At 41.5% G+C, this 16,221-nt stretch overlaps 4 non-coding genes across 4 annotated transcripts; 2 read left to right on the forward strand and 2 right to left on the reverse strand.

The window, feature by feature from the left end:
- Positions 1–3,834: 3,834 nt before the first annotated feature.
- LOC139179158 (U6 spliceosomal RNA) lies at positions 3,835–3,941 on the reverse strand. The gene has a single exon (XR_011563584.1). It is a non-coding gene; the product is annotated as a U6 spliceosomal RNA (small nuclear RNA).
- A 1,396-nt stretch (positions 3,942–5,337) lies between these two features.
- Positions 5,338–5,444, forward strand: LOC139179175 (U6 spliceosomal RNA). Its single transcript, XR_011563599.1, has one exon. It is a non-coding gene; the product is annotated as a U6 spliceosomal RNA (small nuclear RNA).
- Positions 5,445–8,817: 3,373 nt separating this feature from the next.
- Positions 8,818–8,899, forward strand: TRNAL-AAG (transfer RNA leucine (anticodon AAG)). Its single transcript has one exon. It is a non-coding gene; the product is annotated as a tRNA-Leu (tRNA).
- A 4,984-nt stretch (positions 8,900–13,883) lies between these two features.
- On the reverse strand, positions 13,884–13,955 carry TRNAA-AGC (transfer RNA alanine (anticodon AGC)). Its single transcript has one exon. It is a non-coding gene; the product is annotated as a tRNA-Ala (tRNA).
- Positions 13,956–16,221: the final 2,266 nt, after the last annotated feature.

Genomic DNA, 16,221 nt, shown 5'->3' on the forward strand with positions numbered 1-16,221 from the left:
AGTTTCATTCCGACCTTTCTTACCTGTGCAAGATCCCTTTCTCTGGAAAATATATATGAAAATATATCAGTATTACTTGATATATGCTTAATATATTATTAATAGATAAAATTTAAATATATTAACATTAATGTTATGATAATAGCAAAGTCAACCATAAGCAACCTTCCAAGGTTGAGAGAAAAATTACTTAAATGCTATAGACTAACGTCAATAGCACCCAGACCTGGAAAATAGCTTGAGAACTTGATGAAAGTATAGATTCTTGGACCCATCACGCAACTCCTGAATGAAGTAAAAATAAGGCAGGAATCTTTGTAATTTAAAAACTTTTTCAGATTATATTGATGGCCAGATAGGTTAAAGAACTGCAATTGATCAAGAAGGTAGAGTGAGTTCAAATAAGGCAACCTGGTGACAAGTTTCATCTGGAAAAGGTAGGTTAGGAAAGGGGGAGGTTGGGCAGAAAGACTCCTGGAGTCTTGAAAAAAGGCAGGCAACAGAAGCTGGGGGATTTACCACAGTATATCACATTTACAATAACCAGGCTTGGCTTAGAAACAATAGTAATGAGACAGTTTGAGAGAGAGAATTACAAAATTTTGAGCAGGGGGGGAAATGATGATAACTTGCACATGATGAAAATGGAATAAAGAACTTTGATTCCAGAAGTTTAGCGCTAACTTCCTTGGATAGTAACCACCAGTATTCAAAGCTTGGTAAAGGTTCCATAAACTTTTTTATATTGGATCTATTACACAGATATCAGATTCTAAAACTGTCAGTTCAGTTCAGTTCAGCCCCTCAACTGTGTCCGACTCTTTGCAACCCCATGGACTGCAGCACGCCAAGCCTCCCTGTCCATCACCAACTCCCCCAGCTTGCTCAAACTCATGTCCAACCAGTCAGTGAGGCCATCCAACTATCTCATCCTCTGTCGTCCCCTTCTCCTCCTGCCTTCAATCTCTCCCAGTATCAGGGTCTTTTCCAGTGAGTCAGTTCTTCACATCAGGTAGCCAAAGTATTGGAGTTTTAACTTCAGCATCAGTCCCTCCAATGAATATTCAGGACTGATTTCTTTTAGGATTGACTGGTTTGATCTCCTTGTCAGTGAGGTATTATGATTCATTCTGTTGGCATCTTCTTTATCTGGCCAGAGAATTGTCTTTTTTTTTTTTAAGTTAGCTGATTTGTTGTCTTAGAATTTTGTAACAGAAAGTGTAGTTTACAACAGTTTCTTGCCTTGACATGAATGAATGAGCTCAACTCCACTGGGAGTCCTGGAGTGGAGTCCCACGTGGGCTGCTCTATCACATTCTGAGTTTGTTCTCAGTTCTTGCTACAGGCTTCATATCTTGTGAGTTTTGTTCCAAATAGAATCAGAACAAAACTTCATATCTGTACCTATTCTTTGTTATCCTTTGAAGGAGTGAAAATTTTAAGAGCAAATATGGGACGGCAGAGTAGGGTTGGCAGTGAGAACAAATCCATCCAATTCCTTTCCCTCCAAGAATGCAATAACAGGAAAGATGAAACAGAAATTAGAAAGAATAAAATTAAACAGCTGAAATCTCTGAGATGGGATCACTTTTTTCTATGCAGCTGATGATGGCCATTCTCCCGCTCTGCAAAACCTTCTGCCTTTAGCTCCTGACTTTGCTAGTGTTTTCTGTGTGATTTTCTGAGGTGTACCAGGCAAGGTTTCCTTAATATATGTATATATGATGACAAAGATTTGAAAGCGTGGAATTCCCATCCTCCTTATTTCAGTTTTCTAGACAAGTCACGTCAAAGATGGAGGACAGTGTCTGTGGTCAGAAATCTTCTACATATGAATTAGGAAAGAGTTATTGACTAAATTTGATCATCAAACTCTAGCAACAGATCCAAGTACTCAGTTGGATCTCAGAATCTATTTCAGTCACATTAGAAAACTCTACATTCACTGATCCGAATACTCGTTTTAATAAATTGAGGTTTGGATAGCAACAGCATCCTTGTAAGAAGTGGATTTATTGTGCAGTGTCTACTCATGCAGATATAACTCAGATCTATAGACTTTAATGTCTGGTGACTGTACTGAGTTGCCCTCAGTAGAGCCTGGAAGATTAGGAAAGAGTGGAAGAAAATTAGTGGGCAGGCTTTCTGCTCCTCAGTCTGCAACCTGTTTCTTGAGAAAGACAGTTGAGAAAACTGGGGTAGAAAATTGTGCATGGTCTCCTTATTTTTTTCTCTTTCCACTCTTCTTTCAATTGTTTTTGCAAGTGAATCAATAACTGGTTTGTGGTTTGGTATGATTACTGCCCTGGATGAACAGTATCTTCCTTTGTTGTCTCACTCCACCCAGCTTTCCTTGTTCTGACACAATCAGGTTTAGTCATGGATTCCAAAGCCCTTGGAGTAGAAATGCTTGAGTGCTTAAAGCAACCAACTAAATTAGATAGTCTCCCTTGAATGTGAGCAGGAAAAGATGAGTAAAGAAATGCAAAATCAAAAGTAAGAAAAAAGAGGAAAAAAAGAGAGGCTCAGACATGGTCCTTGTGCTCAGTTGTGTCTGACTCTGCAACACCATGGACTGTAGCCCACCAGTCTCCTCTGTCTATGGGATTTTCCAGACAAGAATACTGGAGTGAGTTGTCATTTCCTACCCCAGGGGATCGTCCCGATCCAGGGATAAAACCACATCTCCTGTATCTCATGTATTAGCAGTAGCACTGAGCCACTGGGGAAGCCCTCAGACTTGGAGGTAGGGGGTGGGGGAGCCTTAAACCTCAGACATCTTCCATGCTCTGTGATCTCTCCACAACTCAATTACATCCACCCAGACACGTGGCTTCCAAGAAAAATTTCATGACTAATTACCTTCCTTCCTTTTCTGGATGTCTTCGAGGACCTAATAGTTGGCAGAGTAGAGTTTAGTCTGTGCAGCTCCTTTATTTCTGAACCTCCTACTCTAAGTCTGATCTTACAGCTACATCATGAGGAGGGGCACTGCAGCACAAATGAAAGGACATAGTTACACTCAGTCTTCCCAAAGTTGATAGGCGCTAAGGGCTGCATGCCAAGGGATGTGTGAGTAGCACTTGCATCCACCAACACAGAAAAGCCCATTATGGAACATATCCTTGAGTCTTCAAATGCTCCCTCCTTCCATTTTATTCCCCTCTGCCTGCACAGACTGCAAATAAAATGGAAAAACATAACGCAGAAGGATGTGAGAAAGAGAAGTGTGCTTCCTTGAGAATTTAACTGCAGGTGGGGAAATTAGACACAAAGGATGGATTCACAATAATTACGATGAAAGGATACACCGCCAGCCCGGCACTATGTCTACAAACCTTGCAGTGACTTTTCCAAGCAGATGCTACAGCTCTGGTTCTTAAAGACACAGAAGACAGAAAGAAAAGGAGGAGGAAAACAAAGCATTCCTGAGAGCTAGCTATTACAGAGTTTTTGAGTTTTCTTCTTTTTTTCCAAATGGAGTTTTCTCAGCAATGAAGAGAATGCAGAGGAGATTTGCAACTAGGACAAAATCTACCAAATGAATTAATTGATTATATATCCAGTAGCTAGCTGTATGTTTGGGTGGTTCATTACTTGAGCTTTTAAAGTTTTAGTTAAGGAAACAGTGTTCAAATCCCTAGGGGTTCAGTATTGGAGTGTTTGCACTTATTCTCCAGTTATTGGTGGTGTCGGGATATGACTCCAGTAATTTTTAACTGGTAGAAAGCAACTGAAATCTTGTCTGCTCTTAAAGTTATGAGTATTTGCAATAGGATCCTTTACCCTTCCCTTTACCCTAGTGGTTGGTAAACTATTGCCTGTGAGCAAAGAATGGTTTTGGAACATTTCCCGAATTTGTATGTCATCCTTGTGCAATGGGCCATGCTCCCTTTCTCTATATCTTCCCAGTTTTAATATGTGTGCTGCTGAAAGAGCAACATTTTTTTTTATTTTAAAAGGTCGAAAAATACAGTAGTATTTCATGACACATGAACCTTATATGAAATTCAAATTTAGGTGTTCATATATAAAGTTTTATTCAAACACAACAACCTCATTCATTTACACATCATCTATGGCTGTTTTTAGGCTAAAATGTAGAGTAGTTGTAATAGAGATGGTACACAGCACCTTTTCCCTTCCCACTGCTGCTGTGGATACTACACATTGCAGTCACTCAGTGATGATTCCTCAAGTTTTTCAGTGTCACAGACATAATATTTTATTATTTAAAAAAATCAGCAGTAGTTACACATCATTTAAAAACAATGAAAGCTGACCTCGACAGTGAGCTCCTTTGGCTGAACCATGACACTTGTTGTCCAGTCTAAGTCATATCCGACTCTATTGTGACCCCATTCACTGCAGCATGCCAGGCTTCCCATGACACTGGGAACCATGATACTGCATCATGTCTATGCTTTAACATACTGAAGGAATTAAAGTATCATGAGCATCATCCCAGTGAGCATCTACTCCTTTCTCACAGGAAGACAAATCATCCTCGGTATTCACTAAAATACCAAAACCTGGGGTTGAACCAGGGACCTTTAAGATCTTCAGTCTAACTCTCTCCCAGCTGAGCTATTTCAATGTTTAGATTGTCAACTTTGATTTTTGGAAGGGTTCAAGTTCCTAAAGCACGGTTGGCCAATATACTTGCCCACCCAGAAAGATTGGAATATACTGTTTTCCATGTATGTCAGTTAGATACAATTCCTGGCAGCAGGGATGAATAAGTACGAATGGAGATTTTTAAAGAGAGCTGTTAGGGAGATATTCAGTGGAAAGCCTTTCTGCTCCTCTGTATCCTGTAGACACTGTTCAGAACTAATGGAACCTATAGGCAATATTTTGGAGAATCCCTTATTTTTCTCTTGTTTTTGATCCACACTCTTACATAATCTCTAAAAATTATGAGAAATGTTATCCAGTGATGCTATAAATTTGCTAAAAGAATAGAGTATACAACAGCATTACCAGACTACTAAACACTTGTCACCATACTCCAACTGACAGGACAACAACTGTCACAAAAATTAGAAAATTTGAAATGACACATCTCATTGCAACAGTATTTCTTCACACACAAACAAGAATGTTTTTAATGAAGATAAGGTTGCAATCAGGTCAGTCTCTGATTGGCTCCTTTGTAAATCTTGCAAGGAAACCCATTTACCATGGCAAAGAAATTAAAGTGTTTACTTATAGTATCCAAAAGAAATATGCCTAGAGAAAACAAACTTAAGACCACTAATCTTTGAGTAAAAATAGTTGATTGAGAATTGAGGACAGTGGAAGCAAAATCAAGAACTCATTTTAAAAAGAAGGCAAGTGCTCGCTTCGGCAGCACATATACTAAAATTGGAACGATACAGAGAAGATTAGCATGGCCCCTGCGCAAGGATGACACGCAAATTCGTGAAGCGTTCCATATTTTTGAGTGAAGTAAGCCAGAAGGAAAAACACCAATACAGTATACTAACGCATATGTATGGAATTTAGAAAGATGGTAACAATAACCCTGTGTACGAGACAGCAAAAGAGACACTGATGTATAGAACAGTCTTATGGACTCTGTGGGAGAGGGAGAGGGTGGGAAGATATGGGAGAATGGCATTGAAACATGTAAAATATCATGTAAGAAACGAGTTGCCAGTCCAGGTTCAATGCACGATACTGGATGCTTGGGGCTAGTGCACTGGGACGACCCAGAGGGATGGTATGGGGAGGGAGGAGGGAGGAGGGTGCAAGATGGGGAACACATGTATACCTGTGGCGGATTCATTTTGATATTTGGCAAAACTAATACAATTATGTAAAGTTTAAAAATAAAATAAAATAAATAAATAAATAAAAATAAAAAGAAGGCAAATGATGTGTCATTTTCATTGTCTCTTGATGAGTCAGTCTACAGATGTTACTGATGTTATTCAGCTGTTTATTCAAGGAGGCAATGTCATTTTTAAGTGACTGAAGACAGAATCTGCGTGAACATTCTATGTGGAAAAACTCCAGGTGAGACTTTTTTGTGAGAATTTGAACAAACAATTCATTACAATCTACTGCAATATGTTATAACTGGTAGTGGTGAAATTGTGAAGGGAACAGAAAAAGGTTTTAAAACTTGTGAGAAAAAATAAATAAATAAAACTTGTGAGAAAGGTAAGCCTAGTGGGCCTCTTTGAATTTTGGAGGCCAGTGGTGAAGTCAATCCTCCCAGCGGGCCTGACTTCACGCAGGGCATGCAACTGTTCATTTTATTTGGAAGGATAGCTGCAGCATAGGGATCCACACTAATTCATGACAGGTGACTAATAGTTTGGCTGACTGGTGCTTGGAAGGAAAATTGCTGAAAAGTGAGGACGGAGAGGTTTTGAGAAAGAGACAGACAGATGTGCTCAGTCACTCAGTCGTGTTCTGATTTTGCAACCCCATGAACTGTAGCCTTCCAGGCTCCTCAGACAGATGGATAGATTTTACTAAATGTGCAGAGTCTAAGGATATTTCTTTTCCATGTAAATGCTCTCCAAGAGAAACCTCCTAAGCAGGGAATCTTAATAGACAGTTGGACAAGATAACCAATTCTGTTGATGTTTGGAAGCTTAGCTTCTCCTTAGCCATCACTGTCTTTTCCCAGTGGAATTATGAAAAGAATGGCCACAGTGACAGAATGGAAGTCATGTATAGCTCAGTAACATGGACTTGCATACACCAAAATAGATCAGATTGAAGCCACTGCAAAGTGACTAAACTACCAACACACTTAAAACATAAGTAGCATTAACATCATAAAATGAAAAAAATTCAAAACAAAAAGAGTTTGGAAGGAAGATTGAATTAAAAGTTCAGTCCGTTCAGTTCGGTTCAGTTCAGTTGCTCAGTTCTGTCCACCTCTTTGTGACTCCATGGACTGCAGCACTCCAGGCCTCCTGTCCATCACCAACTCCCGGAGTTTACTCAAACTCATGTCCATCGAGTCAGTGATGCCATCCAACCATCTCATTGTCTGTCATCCCCTTCTCCTCCCGCCTTCAATCTTTACCAGCATCAGGATCTTTTCAAATGAGTCTGCTCTTCACATCAGGTGGCCAAAGTATTGGAGTTCCAGCTTCAGCATCAGTCCTTCCAATGAACATTCAGGACTGATTTCCTTTTGGATTGACTGGTTGGATCTCCTTGTAGTCCAAGGGACTCTCAAGAGTCTTCTCCAAGCCACAGTTCAAAAGGATTCAATTCTTCAGATGTTCACTTTTCTTTATAGTTCAACTCTCACTCCATTCATGGCTACTGGAAAAACCGTAGCTTTGACTAGATGAACTTTTGTTGACAAAATAATGCTTTTTAATATGCTGTCTAGGTTGGTCATAACTTTTCTTCCACAGAGCAAGTGTCTTTTAATTTCATGGTTGTAGTCACTACCTGCAGTGATTTTGGACCCAGAAAAATGAAGTCTGTCAGTTTCCATTGTTTCCCCTCTATTTTCCTTGAAATGCTGGGACCAGATGCCATGATCTTGGTTTTCTGAATGTTGAGTTTTAAGCCAACTTTTTCACTCTTCTCTTTCACTTTTACCAAGAGGCTCTTTAGTTCTTTGCTTTCTGCCATAAAGGTGGTATCATCTGCATATCTGAGGTTATTGATATTTCTCCTGGCAATCTTGATTCCAGTTTGTGCTTCATCCAGCCTGGCATTTTGCATGATGTACTCTGCATATAAGTTAAATAAGCAGGGTGACAATATACAGCCTTGACGTACTTCTTTCCCGATTTGGAACCAGCCTGTTGTTCCAGGTCCAGTTCTAACTGTTGCTTCCTGACCTGCATACAGATTTCTCAGGAGGCAGATAAGTTGGTCTGGTATTCCCATCTCTTTCAGAATTTTCCACAGTTTGTTGTGATCCACACAGTCAAAGGCTTTGGCATAGTCAATAAAGCAGAAATAGATGTTTTTCTGGAACTCTCTTGCTTTTTCCATGATCCAACGGATGTTAGCAATTTGATCTCTGGTTCCTCTGCCTTTTCGAAATCCAGCTTGAACATCTGGAAGTTCATGGTTCACGTACTGTTGAAGCCTGGCTTGGAGAACTTTAAGCATTACTTTGCTAGTGTGTAGCTTAGTTGGTAAAGACTCTGCCTGCAATGCAGGAGACACAGGCTCGATCCCTGGGTCAGGAAGATCCCCTTAAAAAGGTAATGGCAACCCACTCCAGTATTCTTGCCTGGAGAATTCCATGGACAGAGGACTTGCCGGGCTACAGTCCATGGGATGGCAAAGAGTTGGACATGACTTTGTGACTAACTTTCCTTTCCTTTTGCTAGTGTGTGAGATGAGTGCAATTGTGCGGTAGTTCGAGCATCCTTTGGCATTGCCTTTCTTTGGGATTGGAATGAAAACAGACCTTTTCCAGTCCTGTGGCCACTGTTGAGTTGTCCAAATTTGCTGGCATATTGAGTGCTGCACTTTCACAGCATCATCTTTCAGGATTTGAAATAGCTCAACTGGAATTTCATCACCTCCACTAGTTTGTTCATAGGGATGCTTCCTAAGGCCCATTTGACTTCACATTCCAGGATGTCTGGCTCTAGGTGAGTGATCACACCATCGTGATTATCCGGGTCATGAAGATCTTTTTTGTATAGTTCTGTGTATTCTTGCCACCGCTTCTTAATATCTTCTGCTTCTGTTAGGTCTGCTGCAGGGTTGGGGTCACTGGGTTTAGCAGTGTGTGCGTGGGACCGTTTGAAGGAGGTCACCATTATCTTCATTACGTCCACCATAGTTTGGCCCCAGAAAAACACCATGGTATGAGGTGGTAGCGTGGCCGAGCGGTCTAAGGCGCTGGATTAAGGCTCCAGTCTCTTCGGGGGCGTGGGTTCGAATCCCACCGCTGCCAATCCTTTTAGGACTTCCCTGTAGCTCAAACAAAATGGGCTTCCCTGGTGGCTCAGAGGTTAAAGCATCTGCCCGCAATGCAGGAGACCTGGAGAAGAAAATGGCAACCCACTCCAGTATTCTTGCCTGGAGAATCCCACGGCCTGGTGGGCTATAGTCCATGGGGTCGCAAAGAGTTGGACACAACTGAGCGACTTCACTTTCCTGTAGCTCAAACGCTGAAGAATCTGCTCAAACGCTGAAGAACCCTGGGTTGGGAAGTTCCCCTGGAGAAGGTAATGGCAATCCACTCCAGTATTCTTGCCTGGAGAATCCCATAGACAGAGAATGCTGGCTGGCCACAGTCCGTAGGGTCGCCAAGGGTCGGACAAGACTGAGCAACTAACACACACACACAAATAACAGGGAGGGAACACAGCCCCACCCATCAACAGAAAATTGGAATAAAGATTTACAGAACATGGCCCAGCTCATCAGACCAGTTTCCTCCTCAGTCCCTCTCTCCCATCAGGAAGCTTCCATAAGCCACTTATCCTCCATCAGAGGGCAGACAGGCTGAAAAACTCCATCACAGAAAACTAACCAATCTGATCACATGGACCACAGTTCAGCGCAGTTCAGTCGCTCAGTCGTGTCCGACTCATTAACTACCCTATGAATCACAGCTCACCAGGCCCCCTGTCCATCACCAACTCCCCGAGTTCACTCAAACTAATGTCCATCGAATCGGTGATGCCTTCCAGCCACCTCATCCTCTGTCGTCCCCTTCTTCTCCTGCCCCCAGTCCTTCCCAGCATCAGAGTCTTTTCCAATGAGTCAACTCTTCGCATGAAGTGGCCAAAGTATTGGAGTTTCAGCTTTAGCATCAGTCCTTCCAATGAACACCCAGGACTGATCTTTAGGATGGACTGGTTGGATCTTCTTGCAGTCCAAGAGACTCTCAAGAGTCTTCTCCAACACCACAGTTCAAAGGCATCAATTCTTTGGCGCTCAGCCCTCTTCACAGTCCAACTCTCACATCCATACATGACCACAGGAAAAACCACAGCTTTGACTAGATGGGTCTTTGTTGGCAAAGTAATGTCTCTGCTTTTGAATATGCTATCTAGGTTGGTCATAAGTTTCCTTCCAAGGAGTAAGCGTCTTTTAATTTCATGGCTGCAATCACCATCTGCAGTGATTCTGGAGCCCAGAAAAATAAAGTCTGACACTGTTTCCACTCTTTCCCCACCTATTTCCCATGAAGTGATGGGACCAGATACCATAATCCTCATTTTCTGAATGCTGAGCTTTAAGCCAACTTTTTCACTCTCCTCTTTCACTTTCATCAAGAGGCTTTTGAGTTCCTCTTCACTTTCCGCCATAAGGGTGGTGTCATCTGCATATCTGAGGTTATTGATATTTCTCCCGGCAATCTTGATTCCAGCTTGTGTTTCTTCCAGTCCAGCGTTTCTCATGATGTACTCTGCATAGAAGTTAAATAAGCAGGATGACAATATACAGCCTTGACGTACTCCTTATCCTATTTGGAACCAGTCTGTTGTTCCATATCCAGTTCTAACTGTTGCTTCCTGACCTGCATACAGATTTCTCAAGAGGCAGGTCAGGTGGTCTGGTATTCCCATCTCTTGCAGAATTTTCCATAGTTTATTGTGATCCACACAGTCAAAGGCTTTGGCATAATCAATAAAGCAGAAATAGATATTTTTCTGGAACTCTCTTGCTTTTTCCATGATCCAGCAGATGTTGGCAATTTGATCTCTGGTTCCTCTGCCTTTTCTAAAAACCAGCTTGAACATCTGGAATTTCGTGGTTCATGTATTGCTGAAGCCTGGCTTGAAGAATTTTGAGCATTACTTCACTAGCGTGTGAGATGAGTGCACTTGTGCAATAGTTTGAGCATTCTTTGGCATTGCCTTTCTTTGGGATTGGAATGAAAACGGACCTTTTCCAGTCCTGTGGCCACTGTTGAGTTTTCCAAATTTGCTGGCATATTGAGTGCAGCACTTTCACAGCATCATCTTTCAGGATTTGAAATAGCTCCACTGGAATTCCATCATCTCCACTAGCTTTGTTCATAGCGATGCTTTCTAAGGCCCACTTGACTTCACATTCCAGGATGTCTGGCTCTAGGTGAGTGATCACACCATCATGATTATCTTGGTCGTGAAGATCTTTTTTGTATAGTTCTGTGTATTCTTGCCACCTCTTAATATCTTCTGCTTCTGTTAGGTCCATACCATTTCTGTCCTTTACCGAGCTCATCTTTGCACGAAATGTGCCCTTGGTATCTCTAATTTTCTTGAAGAGACCTCTAGTCTTTCCCATTCTGTTGATTTCCTCTATTTCATTGCACTGATCGTTGAGGAAGGCTTTCTTTGTCTAACTCAATGAAATTATGAGCCATGCCTTGTAGGGCCACCCAAGACAGACGGGTAATGGTGGAGAGTTCTGACAAAATGTAGTCCACTGGAGAAATGAGTGGCAAACCATTTCAGTATTCTTGCCTTGAGAAGCCCATGAACAGTATGAACAGTAAAATGTCACTAGGAGTAGATATTTAATATTTGTCATAATAACATTAGTGATCCAGGGGATTTTTATAAAATGGTACTTACTTAAAATCTGGAAAACCAGTGGATTTTTATGGCACTCTCATGATTATGTGTGCATGTATTCAAAACAGAGCAACAGTTAAAATGCTGAAATCATTGATAATAGTGAGGGCTTTTGAAGTGGAGAAGCCTGAACCAGAGGCTACATTCTGCAGTCAAAGGGAAGGAAATAACATGGTGGAGTGGTGACAGGATCAGGGGAAAACACAGTGCCAGAGAAAGTTTTATTAGGAAGGTTTGCATATCAGAGTGAGGACGCTCCAGACAGGATCTGTAAGCAGTAACTATGCCTCTGCTGGAAGGAAAAGTCTTTAATATAATTCAACTATCCCGGTTTCAAGAACGCGATCCTAGAACATGTTTGGCTGAATCACCAGATACAAGGGATGGGCAGACAGAGTGGGTCTCAAGTCTCTTTGAGAAAGTGGAAGGAGTGTCTTTCCTGGTGAAGGTGACTTCACAATGGCATGGAATAGCTTGATAGGGTGCTTCTTGAGTGAAAATATTTACCTTGGGTAGAATGTGCCCCCTGAGTTAATTCAGAGAACAATCGGCAATTTTGTGCATCTGGTCAATGTCCAAATTTTTGAGGCAGGAGAGACGCAAGGTTCTCAGACTCCTGAAATAAAACTTTTACAGCCCGGGAGCGCGCGAGGCGCACGGGAGGGACGCACCCACCGCGGCCCGCGGGCCTGCGGGCACCGTCGGCCGGGCGGTGTCAGGGGCGCCCGGAAAAAAAAAAAAAAAAACTTTTACAGTGGCCAATCACTTTATGTGACAGTGTGGTTTCTTGGAAGTAGCCAATTGTTTGCAAAAAAAAACATTAATTTTAACACAAATCAAACCACTCACCTCTTTTGTGACCAAGAATAACCTTTCTCTTTCTCTCAAATCTCTTGCTTTGCACTCAAGTCTCCCTCTACAACACTCTCCCCACACCACCCCCGGATTTAAGTGAGGCACAAAAGCTATTTTACTTCATAAACTGGATTGTATGATCAAATTCATGTTGATTCATCAAAATCTTTAATAGGACCACAAAGTTAAACTACTTGTAGGAAAAGGTAGAATTGCCCCTCAAGTACATAGCAACTGTCCTACGTCTCTGAACATTAGTGTCCTAAATCTGTGTTCTTTGATGTTTCCATAAGTGCTTAGGACTCCAGCTATGTATCTCCATTAGCAACATTTTCAAAAGGTAATGCTCTCCCAAGCATACCCAGCAAGTAGACAGGACAAGTAGAAGGAGAAATAAGTTTTCCTGTACTCTTTTTACATCTTTCCTTTTAATAGGACAGGTCCTGTCCTTTTAAACAGGATGGGACCATTTAGCACATCTGCATGGTGAATGAGCATCTCCTGCCTTCTCATCTCAAGCCTGACACTGGTGAACATCCACTCTGAGTCTCTTAGAAGAGGGCAAGGACACAAGAGAGTGGCTTGCCTCTTTGGCTGGGGCATTCGCTTCCATACCTGTCATCATGGCCAGCCTTACTTGTCTGTGATCAGTGCATTTCAGAGGGCCTTGTGTCCAGGAAATTATGCAGCCAGTCTCTCCTTCATCTCACCACTGGAGAATCTTGTGTTCTTCATGACAGAGGAGGAATTGTGTTCCCCAAAGTACTAGGGCAAGTTCACTTCAGATTTCCCAGCCTCTTAATTTTAAACTTTCTCCAAATCCAGGGAAAACTCCATTGAACTGATTCCTGAAGCTAGTTTGATGGAAGATGAGGTGGGGGCATAGTCTAAGTGATTTTCCTGCTCTGTGAACTCTAATTTTCCCCAGTAGTTAATTTTTTGTGTAGTAAAGACCTTAGTCAACGTAGGAGTGATTTCTCAGTGAGTACAGTGGATGGTTTTAAAAGGCGGACAAATCTGAAACAGAAAAACAGATATCAAATATTAACATATATATGGAATCTAGAAAAATGATACCGATGAACCTATTTGCAGAGAAGGAATGGAGACGCGGATGTAGAGAGCGGACTTGTGGACACAGCAGGGCAAGGAGAGAATGGGAGGAACTGAGAAAGTAGCATTGACGTATGCGTACTGTCCTGTGTCAAATGGATAGCTAGTGAGGCATTGCTATATAACACAGGGAGCCCAGCCTGGCGCTCTGTGATTACCTGGGGAGAGTAGGGGGAGGGGGGAACGGACGATCAAAACGGAGGGGAAACATATATAATTATTACTGATTCCCCTCTTTGTATAGCAGAAACCCACACAACTTTGTAAAGCAACATTCTCCAATTAAAAAATAAAAAGTGGACAGATAAATTTGAACAAAATTGCGGGAGTTATGAGTGACAAATTTCCCGAGAGCCATTTTGGTTAGCGTCAGAGAAATGCCACACAAGAAATTCCAGCTGGAGGTGCCGGGGATTGAACCCGGGGCCTCGTGCATGCTAAGCACGCGCTCTACCACTGAGCTACACCCCCTACAGTTACCACCTCTTTATGAAAAATAATCGAATGGCAATAGCTATCTGCATTATTTTTCAAGAACCGTAGCCCAGTACAACCTAGTTCTCTTCTGGAGAATCTTGTCCATGTTTTTGCCCTCCTCACATGGAGCTCTTGGCTCTACGAGAGTATGAAGAGCTAGGAACCAGAGTAACATCTACTGACTTGCAGTGGTTTATTCTATTCTACTCTAAGGATATAGTTGAATTAAATAAGGTTCCTTACAACATTAAAGAAGACACTAAGTATTGTTCTGAAGATTATAAATTTACTTCCCTTGTGGCTCAGATGGTTAGGAATCTGCCTGCAATGGGGGGAAACCTGGGTGTGATCCCTGGTTTGATCCCTGGGTTGGGAAGATTCTCTGGGGAAGGGAACAAGTCCCCAGTAGAACTGCCTGGAGAATTCCATGGACAGAGGAGCCTGGCAGGCTACAGTCCATGGAGTCGCAAAGAGTCAGACACAGTTGAGCGACTTTCACTTTCAGTAACAAAGTATCTAGGGAAGAAATCTGTAAACTGGAAAATGTCAGTAAGATTTGTTTTACAAATCATGGATAAATCAGAAATTTGAAGAACTTATTCCGGACAAAATGATTGACTGGAATTACTGGGCATGAGTGAGGAGGTGGCCAGCATAAAAGGATGCCCAAACCTAAGGGGTGGATATTTCCACCTTTTTCTTGTTTTATGCCATTTAATTAATTGCTTTCAAACTTTTCTTAAATCTAGGAACAAGTTTACTTGAACTGAATCAAGATGCGTTTTCCCAGTGAGTGCTAGATAATGAGCATCATTTACATACCACCAGGTGTAGGAAGGTTTGAGTTTTGAGACATTGAAACTTGGTGGGTTTCCCAAGAGCAAGTTGAAATCCTGCTCACAGAACTCTAGGTTGAATTCTGACCATGGTCAATATGACATATTTGTGGTTTTTTTTTTTTTTTCCTCCGAGCTTTCAAAATTAAAAAAAAAAAAAAAATGGTGCCTGTAAGATATAGCTGGGGACAAAAAGTGGATAATATTATAGTAATAGCAATAGGTTACATTACGTGATTATATCACCTCCTTGATAAATAGACTCCCCAAGAGGTGAAGTAACTAACTGCCAACGGCTCACAGCCAACAAGTAGCAGGGCAAGTTTCAAAGCCAGGCAGACTTCCTGTAGAGCACCTGCTCCACATCTTTTCTTCTGAGATGGGAATCCTGAAGTCAAAAGGCAACTTGAGATTAGTCTGGATTTATTCCTCTTTGAAAATGTCATCACTTATAGGGAAAGAAGTAGTCCTACATAATTAATGTTGAGCAGTTTCCAATTCTCTGGGGAAATGGGAAAGCAAGAAAGCAATGAACTCACAATACTCACCATGAAATAAAATACCTCAAGTCCAGCATTATGGTCTGCAAACCCTGCTGTGACATTTTGTAGGGGACATGACAGCTCTGGTTTTGAGATGGCTAAAGGAATGGAAGACAGAAGAGAGGGGAAAACAAAGCATTCCTGAGAGCTGGGTATTTATTATAGCATCTCTTTCAAATGGGATTTTCCCTGCCATAAAGAGAATGCAAAGAAGCTTTGCACTAGGATAATATCTATCAAATGAATTAGTTAAATGTATGTCCAGTAGCTAGATCTATAGATTACGATAGCTCACTAGGTAAGCTTCCAGAATTTTTTAATTGGGGAAACAAAGTTCAAATCCCTAGGGGCTGAGGTCCTTCTGTTTGAATTTATTCTCCAGTTATTTCTAACTGGCAAAAGCCTACTGAAACCTTGCCTGCTCCTAAAGTTGTATTTACAGTGAGATTCCCTCCTTAGTGGTTGGTAAACTATTGCCAGGGAGACAATAATGGTTTGGGAACATTAAAAGGTTGAATAAATAAAATGAAAACTAGTATTAGTTGACACATGAAGTTTATATGAAGTTCAAATGTCAGTGTCCGTATATAAAGTTTTATTAGAACACAAGCACTTCATTTACACATCTTCTATGGCTGCTTTCAAGCTACAACAGAGTGGCTGCAACAGAGACGATAAGTGGCACCCTTTTCTCTTCCCACTGCTGCTGTTCACGCTATACATCACAGTGATTCAGTGACCGTTGCCCAAGTTTTTCAGCGTCATTATTGCATAATATTTTATTATTTTTTAAAATCAGTAGTGCTTACTGCTCACAGGGTATTAATATGTTGGAGTACTATGTAAACTTAAAGAGGTCATAAGATACCTTTATTACCTTGG

The sequence above is a fragment of the Bos indicus genome, chromosome 23, assembly GCF_029378745.1.
Source record: "Bos indicus isolate NIAB-ARS_2022 breed Sahiwal x Tharparkar chromosome 23, NIAB-ARS_B.indTharparkar_mat_pri_1.0, whole genome shotgun sequence".
Lineage (NCBI taxonomy): Eukaryota > Metazoa > Chordata > Mammalia > Artiodactyla > Bovidae > Bos > Bos indicus.